Genomic DNA, 12,529 nt, shown 5'->3' with positions numbered 1-12,529 from the left:
CCGCGTCGTACACCGCAGCGTCCGCCATGCCTGCCGCTCCCGCGTCGCCTATACTAGTGGGTAAAACTGCTGCGTCGTCCGCCGTGACCGCCGCTCCCCTGGCGCGATCATCCGCGGGTTCCGTAGGGTCCGACGGACGTCCTGCATCTGCCCGTAGGTCGCCTGCTCCCGAGCCTGCTGCCTCCTCGTCCTCCGACTCTGACTCGGATATGGAGGTCGACCTCGCCCCCGCCTCATCGACGGATGGATTCACCCTGGTAAAGGGTAAGAAGCGCGCTGCGGAATCCCGAGCTCCCGCGGCCGCTAAAATTAGTAAAGCCGCGAACGCGTCGCGCCCTCGCCCTCCGACTCCCGTCGCTCCCCCTGCCCGTGCCACACCGTCGCCGCGTCCAGTGGCACAAAATAAAACTCAGACCCCTCCCCCGGTAATCCTTCAAGAGAAGGCAGCTTGGGACCGAGTTTCCCTGGCCCTTCAGGCCAAAAAAATTAATTTTATCAGCGCCCGTAACCTCGCGAATGGGATTCAAATTAAGGTAACGACACCCGACGACCATAGGGCCCTCTCAAGCTACCTCCGAAAGGAGCGTATAAGTTTCCACACTTATACGCTTCAGGAGGAGCGTGAACTTCGCGCGGTCATACGCGGCATCCCAAAGGAATTAGATGCCGATCTCGTCAAGGCCGACCTTCTAGAACAAGGTCTGCCGGTCAATTCCGTGCACCGCATGCACACAGGACGCGGGAGGGAGCCATACAATATGGTTCTCGTCGCTCTCCAGCCTACCCCCGAGGGCAAGCAAATTTTCAACGTACGAACAGTCTGTAGGCTTTCCGGAATAACCGTCGAAACCCCTCATAAAAAAGGCACTCCGAGCCAGTGCCATAACTGTCAGTTGTACGGGCACTCTTCCCGTAATTGCCACGCGCGCTCCCGATGCGTCAAGTGTTTGGGCGATCACGCCACGAGCCTTTGCACTCGCGATCAAAAAACCGCTACGGAACCGCCTAGCTGCGTCCTGTGCCGAACACAGGGTCACCCCGCGAATTACCGTGGTTGCCCCCGAGCCCCTAAAATAAATCGCCGCGTCGCCCGCCAAAACCGCCTCCGAGCTTTCGGCCCAGACATCAAAGCCACGGCACCCTCTGTGCCGAAGGCTAAGCCTGCTTTCGTGCCGGCGTCGGTGCCCAGCGTCTCGGCCTGGGCTAAACCGTTGCCGTACACGAACACGGCTACAACTCTCTCCCCCGCGACTCATCCCACCCCCGCGATACGTCCCTCCCCCGCGACTCGTCCCTCTCCCGCAACCTGCCCTCCGACCGCGTCCGACAATCTCGCTCTAGCGATCGACTTTTTTCAGTCGATCAACTTTGATCGCGTTAATGCTTTGGGCGACGCCATCCGCGCCGCCTCCACTGCACAACACTTTATCGCCGTTGTGCAAGAATACGCTGACGTATACGCGTCGTTAAATACGTACGTCCTCCCCTCACTCCGCCGGTAATCAATGGCGTACATAAGTAGAATCAAGCCCCTATCCGTAACGATAGGATTTTTTAACGCTTACGGTCTCGCAAATCAACGTGATCAGGTTTGTGATTTTTTGCGTGACCATCAAATTGACATCTTTTTGGTGCAGGAGACCCTGCTTAAGCCCGCGCGCCGCGACCCTAAAATCGCGAACTACAACATGGTTAGGAACGACAGGCTCACTGCTCGTGGTGGTGGTACCGTCATTTACTATAGAAGAGCCCTGCATTGCGTCCCACTCGACCCCCCCGCGCTTTCTAACATCGAAGCATCAGTATGCCGAATCTCACTGACTGGACACGCGCCGATCGTTATCGCGTCCGTTTATCTTCCACCGGATAAAATTGTTCTAAGTAGTGATATTGAGGCGCTGCTCGGAATGGGAAGCTCTGTCATTCTGGCGGGTGACCTAAATTGTAAACACGTCAGGTGGAACTCTCACACCTCAACCCCTAATGGCAGGCGCCTCGACGCGTTAGTCGATGATCTCGCCTTCGATATCGTCGCTCCGCTGACCCCGACTCACTACCCGCTAAATATCGCGCATCGCCCGGATATACTCGACATAGCGTTATTAAAAAACGTAACTCTGCGCTTACATTCGATTGAAGTAGTTTCAGAGTTAGATTCAGACCATCGTCCCGTCATTATGAAGCTCGGTCGCGCTCCCGATTCCGTTCCCGTCACGAGGACTGTGGTGGATTGGCACACGCTGGGCATCAGCCTGGCTGAATCGGATCCACCATCGCTTCCGTTTAGTCCGGACTCTATCCCGTCTCCTCAGGATACCGCTGAAGCCATAGACATCGTAACGTCACACATCACCTCGACATTAGATAGGTCATCGAAGCAAGTTGTAGCGGAGGACTTCCTTCACCGCTTCAAATTGCCCGACGATATTAGGGAACTCCTTAGAGCTAAGAACGCCTCGATCCGTGCGTACGATAGGTATCCTACCGCGGAAAATCGTATTCGAATGCGTGCCCTACAACGCGACGTAAAGTCTCGCATCACCGAAGTCCGAGATGCCAGATGGTCTGATTTCTTAGAAGGACTCGCGCCCTCTCAAAGGTCTTACTACCGCTTAGCTCGTACTCTCAAATCGGATACGGTAGTAACTATGCCCCCCCTCGTAGGCCCCTCAGGCCGACTCGCGGCGTTCGATGATGACGAAAAAGCAGAGCTGCTGGCCGATACATTGCAAGCCCAGTGCATGCCCAGCATTCAATCCGCGGACCCTGTTCATGTAGAATTAGTAGACAGTGAGGTAGAACGCAGAGCCTCCTTGCCACCCTTGGACGCGTTACCGCCCGTCACCTCAATGGAAGTTAAAGACCTGATCAAAGACCTACGTCCTCGCAAGGCTCCCGGTTCCGACGGTATATCTAACCGCGTTATTAAACTTTTACCCGTCCAACTCATCGTGATGTTGGCATCTATTTTCAATGCCGCTATGGCTAACTGTATCTTTCCCACGGTGTGGAAAGAAGCGGACGTTATCGGCATACACAAACCCGGTAAACCAAAAAATAATCCGACGAGTTATCGCCCGATTAGCCTCCTCATGTCTCTAGGCAAACTGTATGAGCGTCTGCTCTACAAACGCCTCAGAGACTTCGTCTCATCCAAGGGCATTCTCATCGATGAACAATTCGGATTCCGTGCAAATCACTCATGCGTACAACAGGTGCACCGCCTCACGGAGCACATTCTTGTGGGACTTAATCGACCAAAACCGTTATACACGGGAGCTCTCTTCTTCGACGTCGCAAAAGCGTTCGACAAAGTCTGGCACAACGGTTTGATTTTCAAACTATTCAACATGGGCGTGCCGGATAGTCTCGTGCTCATCATACGGGACTTCTTGTCGAACCGCTCTTTTCGATATCGAGTCGAGGGAACCCGCTCCTCCCCACGACCTCTCACGGCTGGAGTGCCGCAAGGCTCCGTTCTCTCACCGCTCTTATTTAGTTTATTTATTAATGATATTCCCCGGTCGCCGCCGACCCAGCTAGCCTTATTCGCTGACGACACAACCGTTTACTACTCAAGTAGAAACAAGTCCCTAATCGCGAGTAAACTCCAGAGCGCAGCGTTAGCCCTCGGACAGTGGTTCCGAAAATGGCGCATAGACATCAACCCGGCGAAAAGCACAGCAGTGTTATTTCAAAGGGGAAACTCACCGCTTATTTCCTCCCGCATTAGGAGGAGAAATATCACTCCCCCGATCACCCTCTTCGGCCAACCTATACCCTGGGTCAGGAAGGTTAAGTACCTGGGAGTCACCCTGGATGCATCTATGACATTCCGCCCACACATAAAAACAGTCCGCGACCGTGCCGCATTCATTCTCGGCAGACTCTATCCCATGATCTGTAAGCGGAGTAAAATGTCCCTTCGGAACAAGGTGACAATTTACAAAACTTGCATAAGGCCCATCATGACTTACGCGAGTGTGGTGTTCGCTCACGCGGCCCGCACACACATAGACACCCTCCAATCCCTACAATCTCGCTTTTGCAGGTTAGCCGTCGGGGCTCCGTGGTTCGTGAGGAACGTTGACCTACACGACGACCTGGGCCTTGAATCAATCCAGAAATACATGAAGTCAGCGTCGGAACGGTACTTCGATAAGGCTATGCGTCATGATAATCGCCTTATTGTTGCCGCCGCTGACTACGCACCGAATCCTGATCATGCAGGAGCCAGTCACCGTCGACGCCCTAGACACGTCCTTACGGATCCATCAGATCCAATAACCTTTGCATTAGATGCCTTCAGCTCTAATACTAGGAGCAGGCTTAGGGACCCCAGTAACCGTACTCGTCGAACTCGACAAAGAGGTCGACGTGCAACCTAGCCCATGCATCAGCCCGCTGAGTTTCTCGCCGGATCTTCTCAGCGGGTCGCGATTCCGATCCGGTAGTAGATTCATTCGCGAAGCAATTGCTCTTGAGTTGTTAGGTCTCCTTCGGAGGCGCTCGGGCAGCTGTTAGCAAATCCCACCCCTCCTGGCTGAGCCTTTGCTCGCCCACCTGTCCTGGTGAAACTGGAAAGGCCTTCGGGCCATCAGTAATCTCTCAAACATAAAAAAAAAAAAAAAACCGTGTATTTGACACACACACGCATGCATACTTATTGTCAAACTTTTGTTCTTGACGTCTGTGGTCAAATCGAGAGTAGATTAAATATTGTTTGTCTTTATTAATATTTTTCCTTAGTATTGTAGTCTTGGCGTTGAAAACACAATCATAATAGTGTACAAACTTACAATTCCAATTAATTATAGTCGAATTTCGACTACTGCGGGACCTCTAGTCGTTCTAATTGAGTGTAGATTAATCTTAGTTGGTTATAAGGAAGGTTTTGGGTGCTAAGTATGTATATGGACACCAATATTCATGTGATGTGGTATCTATTTAAATAAAACATATAAAATTGTACAAGCAATGAAGATGTAAGTACTTCTAAAGAAAAAATATAACTTGAATAATTAATGCATAGTTAAAATTTCACTAATTTAACCACAAGTTTAAGTAATAATAAAAAAATAATTGTTAGTTCGGTTCGCTGTTTAAGTGTGTGTTTTATAGAATATTTAAAATACATTTTTTTAAATATTTGATATGTTTTCATTATCATCAATATAACAAATAAAAAGCAACATGTTTATGCCTCCGTCGCTAACACCTTACCACCCACTGAGATTTATCTACGATCAAACTATTACTAATATAACAAAATTACTACACATTTTTTTTTATTTATTGCTTAGATGGGTGGACGAGCTCACAGTCCACCTGGTGTTAAGTGGTTACCGGAGCCCATGGACATCTACAACGTAAATACCGCCACCCACCTTGACATATAAGTTCTAAGGTCTCAGTATAGTTACAACGGCTGCCCCACCCTTCAAACCGAAACGCATTACTGCTTCACGGCAGCAACGGCCAGGGTGGTGGTACCTACCCATGCGGACTCACAAGAGTTCCACCAATATAAACACTAGGCTAATTTCAAAGTGCTTTAAATAACATAATAAACAGTTTGTTGAGGTTTTGAATATGTCACGTGTCCATGCCTTTATTGAAAGATAAGGTGGAAGTCAAAACTGGATTGACCCCTCATTTATAATGAAAAGTATGTTTGCTTAAATATATGCTGGTTCTATCCGTACTGGTTTACAATACTATATGCTCTAAATATAGAATCAGTGGAACTTAAGTTATTTAGGGGAAGTCGACTAGAAAATGAAAAGACTATTAACATATGATATCATCAGAACGTTAAATTTAATTAATCTCATGCCGAAACAGTTTTGTTTTTCGTTTTGTTAATTTTTTTTTTCGTTTTCGGCATCTCGGAAGACTAATAGCAACGGGCGAGACTGTGCTTATTAGTCAAAAGCTGTCGACGGTGCGCGTTGATGTCTTTTCTTCGATAACATCTCGCGATTTCTCGTCTTCTATCCCCATAACGTGAACTGAATTTTTTTTTGTTGCTCTGCAAAAAAAATGTGTCGATAAGTTCTGATCTAGATATGTAGAGTCTGATTTATTATTGAGGAAAAAAGCACAGAATTTTATAATAAATACAAAATGGTTGTTTTTAAATTTCCAAGTCACGATACAATGTGTTACAATTATTTAAATGGTGTTCAACAAAATAGCTTAGTGACCAATAAAAATACAATTTAATACCAAATGTAAACTGAAAATCGAAATGACTCCTTTGTATTCCTGGTACAACCCGACCAGAAGAAATAAATTTTTTATATTGTTATGAGTCTGAGTTTGTCACGCGTCTTACTGGTGGTAGGACCTCTTGTGAGTCCGCACGGGTAGGTACTACCACCCCGCTTATTTCTGCCGTGAAGCAGTAATGCGTTTCGATTTGAAATATGAGGCAGCCATTGTAACTATACTGAGACCTTAGAACTTATATTTCAAGGTGGGTGGCGCATTTACGTTGTAGCTGTCTACGGGCTCCGGTAACCACTTAACACCGGGTGGGAAAAATAAAAGACAAACACTGAACAAATCTTTTCATCACAAAAATATTTACCCGACGTGGGAATCGAACCCACGACCCTCAGCGCAACAGTCAGAGCCGCTAACCACTGCACCAGCGAATCAGTCTAAATAGAAGTCAAGCTAATCAAAGCATGCTTACAATTGAATACATATTCTAGATTCGAAATCGTTTTGAGTGATAGAACAACCGTTGTATATTATGACTGAGTTTTTGACTTATATCTCAAAGGAGCTTGCGGCAAAGATATCGCTTATGGGACGCAGAATAGCGATTAATCAACTCATAACTTGTACCACACAACGTAAACGGCTTTAATCTCGCCGCTAGTTCAATTTGCTCCAGATATAGCCGTGTCTACACGTATTGATAGTTAGCTACTTCCCACGATGCACGATTACGGGTAATTGCCGAAAACTTTTCCAGTTTATGGTCGCCGGTCCGAGCTGCCAAAACGAGGCGTCTTAGCGGAAGCGGTTAATGGACTTAATGTTGGGTAGTAAAATGTGTCTTTCTTTTTTTCAAGAATGTTTTACCGGCAAACTTTTTTAAATTGGTACGCAATGTATCTCGCAAAGCAGATGACGCAAGAGGTTAATGAAAAAAATTTTTTTTTTCAAAAAACATTTTACCCACGATTTTTTTTTATATTATCAAATGGACTTAATGCTGGGTAGTAAAAAATGTTTTTTTTTTTCATGAATATTTTACCCGCATACTTTTTTAAATCAGTACGCAATGTATCTTGGAAATCAGATAACACGAGAGGTGAATGAAATTTTTCTTTTTTTCAAAAATATTTTACCTACAATTTTTTTTCAATTACCACGCAATGTATCCCGAAAATCAGCGCGTAGGTTAATGGATTTTTGCTATTCGTTGCGGATTCGTTTCATTGGTACTTCTTAAAACGATGATTTTTTTTTCCTATAAAAAAAACAGAATGAAAAAAGAATGTTGCGAAATTATAAATCGAAAATATTTGCGGGTTTTTTTTTCAATAATAATTGAGGTATCGTACTATAAGCTCACATGCGTGGGTAGCTCTACCCTGTTTATTCCTTGCGTTAAGTAATCAAAGTTCCATAACCGTATTATGCAAAATTTAGACTTAGTCCAAACGTCTGAAGGTCGGTAATGGCATTTAAGGTTTCATATCATATTCAAACCAAGGTGATCGGCATAGCTCGCTGAGTTAGTAAGCTGAAGTGGCAGTGGGCTGGTCACATATGTCGCAGAACCGATAACCGTTAGGGTAGACGTGTTCCGGAGTGGAGATCGCGAACCGGCAAACGTCGTTTTTTTTTTATTGCTTAGGTGGGTGGGCGAGCTCACAGCCCACCTGGTGTTAAGTGGTTACTGGAGCCCATACACATCTACAACGTAAATGCGCCACCCACCTTGAGATATAAGTTCTAAAGTCTCAAGTACAGTTACAACGGCTGCCACACCCTTCAAACCGAAACGCATTGTTGCTTCACGACAAAAAATAGGCGGTACGTAGGTACCGCCTATTTTCGCGCGATTCGACGCGAGGTCCTACCACCAAAAGTAGTGTAGGACGTCCTCCTGCCAGATGGAGCGACGACTTGCGCAAGGCAGCTGTCAATGACTGACCAATCCGTTAGAGCGCCCAAGTTACATTTTTTTTATTGCCCTTGTAGGCGGACTAGCATACGGCCCACCTGATGGTGAGTGGTTACCGTCGACTTCAGCAATGCCAGGGGTAGAGCCAAGCCGCTGCCTACCGCCTAATACTCTCCACAAGCCTCGTTTGAAGAAGGACATGTCATAGCACTCGGGAAAAACCGTGGAGGGGAGCTCATTTCCATAGCCGGATGGTACATATGATACAGAACACGAGATAAGCGAAGTTAACCTAAACATCAGCAAGTTGAGTTTCTCGCCGGATCTACTCAGCGGGTCGCGATCGCAATCCAGTAGTAGATTTATTCGCGAAGCAGTTACTCTTGAGTTGTTAGGTCTCCTTTGGAGGCGCTACGGCAGCTGTTAGCAAATCCCATCCCTGCTGGCTGAGCCCTTGCTCGTCCACCTGTCCTGGTGAAACTGGAAAGGCCTCCGCGCCACCAGTAATCTCTCAAATATAAAAATAAAAAGTCTTATCCTTTAGGCCAAGACGACTTTTTTTTACTTAGAACACTAGGTTATCTAAAGCAAATTTAAAAGTATATCTTCTGAGCAAATAAAATTCGAAAATATCAATTTTAAATATTCCGTGCTGTAATTGTGCATTGCAATTGTAATTTTTTATAATTTAATATATGTTGTTGTAGCAGTTACTGTTGTTGTTGTTGTTATTCTAAGCTCAGATAATTGGTCATGATTGGTCGGTCTGATGCTGGTGTGCACGTCACTCCGCAGGTGCCGGTGGAAGATCAGCGCCCCAGTACTGATTGTGATCGATACTGTTAGGCCTTGCTGAGCCGGTAACCCTTTCCAAGCCTCGTTATTTTTCTTTTAATTTTTTGTAAATTTATGTTTGGAATTAATGTTCATTATTATTATTATTATTACTTGTAATAACGCATTTAAAAATTAGCGACACATCCGTAATTATTGATTATAGCGGCCAGGTTTTGCACATCAAGGCTTTCGTTACGATGACGAATAAATCAGTGAATAATATGAGTTCCAGGCAACAGTGTAACTCATCGCCGCTCACCGAGCTCTTGTTCAACTGCCTAATTAGGGTTGAACGAATTTCGTTTTGTTCGAAGGCGACTTAGGGTTCAACGTTGTGAAACGTAAATGAATTAATTTTTGTAAATAAAATTGATGGATAAACTCATATACTTAATGTTCATCTGTTATAGGAGTCCATTGATATATAGTAACACATTGTCACTTTGAAATAGAACGTATAATTTTTTTAAATTGCTGAGGCGGACGATCTTACAGCCCACCTGGTGTTAAGTGGTTACTGGAGCCCATAGACATCTGCAACGTAAATGCGCCACCCACCTTGAGATATAAGTTCTAAGGTCTTAGTATAGTTACAACGACTGCCCCACCCTTCAAACCGAAATGCATTACTGCTTCATGGCTGAAATAGACAGGGTGGTAGTACCTACCTGCGCGGACTCATAAGAGATCCTGCCCTTTTCGAAATTGCATATTCAATTTAATTCTGCTGTTTTTACGATGCACAACCGCAGCGCTCCATAAATGTTTCCGTAATTCGTCAAATCGATAATTTTTCATTCTTTCCGTCCACCCGAGGTCCTTAGTGCGCGTTAACGAGACGCGCTTAATATTCAAATTAGTCACGTTCTGACACCTTCCGTCGCTTCCAACCGATCACTGTGATTGTCGACGTGGCGGCTCCCAAAGGTATAATGTGATGTTACAGACAATTCACGAGAATTAGCGAGAACGCAAAATTACCTTACATGTGTTAAATTTAAAAGATACGCAGTTTCTGTACGTGTTTTTTTTTTATTTTTTATTTAACGTTTTTTTTATTGTTGATGTATCAGAGTTTTCGGCCCATTTTTTTTAAAGTGGTTTTCGAAGCGGATGATAAACTTTACCACATGAGACGATGTTTTTTTTTTGATTAAGCGATTACTATTGGTCTGGGGGTCTTTCCAGTTTCACCAGGACAGGTGGGAGAGGCAAAGGCTCAGCCAGGGGCCTTGATAGAAAGAAGAAGAAAGTGCGGTAGAAGTTACAATTGTAAAACATAACGGCTGTTCGAAGCTTTAGACCAGAATACATGACTAATTGAGGCTGTCACCGCAAAAGTGGCTTAACTCACATTTTTTTATATACAAGCTTATATTATTATGTATGTAGAATAGGGATCGCGGCGCATAAAATAAAACTTACACTGTTCCAAAATCTTCTGTTAAAATAATAATTAAAAATTAATTAACACTTTTGCTACGCCTTGCTCATTTTTTAACCATCTTCGCCATCTTCCTTTTCTTTGTCATTCTGTCTGTCATTATCTTCTCCCTTTCTTTCCGTTTTCTCTCACTCACATCTTAACGCTTCGTTCCACACTCTTGTCATACGTTCCGTTCTTACCAATTCTACATGTATATTCGAATTTATTTAAAATATAATAAATTTTGGTAACAAACCGGCCTAGGTATCCACAGTTTCACTTGTAGATAACAGATGGCTTTGTAAGCATTATTTTTGCGCGTAGCTATTGCTTTTTGCCCACTCAAATTAAAATTCATGAAAACTTAAGCCTCATTGCTCCATACTAACTATGGTAAGAGCTTAGGCCGATTTTGCGATGACTGCCTCAATTGGTAGTACAAATATGCAGAATGTATTCGCCCGTATCAGCTTGTAAAACAACCTAATGTTTTAATGAAAACTAGAGGTCCCGCAGTAGTCGAAATTCGACTATAATTAATTGGAACTGTAAGTTTGTACACTATTATGATTGTATTTTATACTTCTATAATCACAAATTTCGCCAAGACTACACTATAAAAAATATTAACAAAGACAAACAATATTTAATCTATTCTCAATTTGACAACAGACATCTAGAACAAAAATTTGACAATAAATAGTATGCATGCGAGTGTGTGTCAAATACATGGTATGTAGTGTGTGTAATGTTTTCTTTATTGATTTAATGTATCTTTTATGGATTATTAAAAAAAAATATTAGCATTGTGCACTTCTTCTCTATATTCTCTATAAGTGTGGAAAATTTCATACTCCTCCATCCGCGCAATTTTCGCAAAAAGGGATACAAGATTTTGCTTCACTTATTAATATACAGATTTTGACATTTTGCGAATTATTATATTAGTACTGTACGTTTAGATTTAATTAGGAAAAATAGTAATTTTCTAAGGATCCAAGCACTGACATTGTCGCTTCATACGAACACAATGGGTTTACATTTAAACCCTCACCCTTACGGATTCATCAGATCCAATAACCTTTGCATTAAACGCCTTCAGTTCTAACACTAGGAGCAGGCTTAGGGACCTCGGTAACCGTACTCGTCGAACTCGACAAAGAGTTGGACGTGCAACATAACCCATGCCATTTTTTTTTTTTATTGCTTTGATGGGTGGACGGGCTCACAGCCCACCTAGTTTCTCGCCGGATCTTCTCAGCTGGTCGCGATTCCGATCCGGTAGTAGATTTATTCGTGAAGCAGCTGCTCTTGAGTTGTTAGGTCTCCCTCGGAGGCACTCGGAAAGGCCTCCGGGACAACAGTAAGCCCCTTATCATAAAAAAAAACCGAAGTTCCTTACCACATTTTTTTTTTAATCTATAATAATTATAATAATAAATATTTACTAACAATCACGCCACGTTAACTGGTCCCGTGATAAGTTCGTAAAGAACTTGTGTTACAAGTACCAGATAACGGAAATAAATGTAAGATTTTTATTATACACATACATATATTTAATATACATCCATAACCCTGGAAAAGACATTTATATTTATCATACAAATATCTTCCCCTGGCGGGATTCGAACCCGCGACCCCCTTGTGTAGTGACCATGTCACTTACCACTACACCAGACGGCCGTTTATTATCTATATTATCTATATTCTATATATCTATAGTATCTATATATCTATAGTATCTATATTAAACGAAATAAAGAACAAGATCATTGAAAGCAATTTTCGTAGCCGTGACTGTTTTAAGATAACGCACAGACACACACACAAAAATATCTGTTCGCTTACAAAACACGTATATTTACATCCTAAAAACGGAGACGGCAACCACATTCTTTTCTCAATAACGAGCGCGTTCCCTTTTGCTCTGGGTCCATTGTTTCACAAAATCAAGTGATTACGTGACTGACCTAAGTAGCGGTTATTAAGTGAAATTAATTTCGAGTACTCGGGGGCATTCGGGGATACATTTTGATGGGCACTTCTCTGAGTTTGGAGCACTTTGTAGTATATTTTAGTATCTCTAAGGATGGCCAAACAATTTTTACTTCACGTAT

At 43.8% G+C, this 12,529-nt stretch overlaps 1 protein-coding gene and 1 long non-coding RNA gene across 2 annotated transcripts in view; one reads left to right on the top strand and one right to left on the bottom strand.

Annotated features, from left to right (window-relative positions):
* The window catches only part of LOC101741842 (paired box pox-neuro protein), a 99,195-nt gene that overhangs the window by 2,637 nt on the left and 84,029 nt on the right, over positions 1 to 12,529 (top strand). The window lies entirely within an intron of this gene.
* LOC101736500 (uncharacterized) lies at positions 5,791 to 10,542 on the bottom strand. The gene is made up of 2 exons (XR_005246420.2): positions 10,409 to 10,542; positions 5,791 to 6,031 (listed from the first exon to the last, which is right to left on the bottom strand). It is a non-coding gene; the product is annotated as an uncharacterized LOC101736500 (long non-coding RNA).

Source organism: Bombyx mori, chromosome 28 (genome assembly GCF_030269925.1).
Source record: "Bombyx mori chromosome 28, ASM3026992v2".
In the NCBI taxonomy this organism is placed as follows: Eukaryota; Metazoa; Arthropoda; class Insecta; order Lepidoptera; family Bombycidae; genus Bombyx; species Bombyx mori.
The sequence above is the reverse complement of the archived record's forward strand: the minus strand, read 5'-3'. Positions and strand labels throughout refer to the sequence as shown.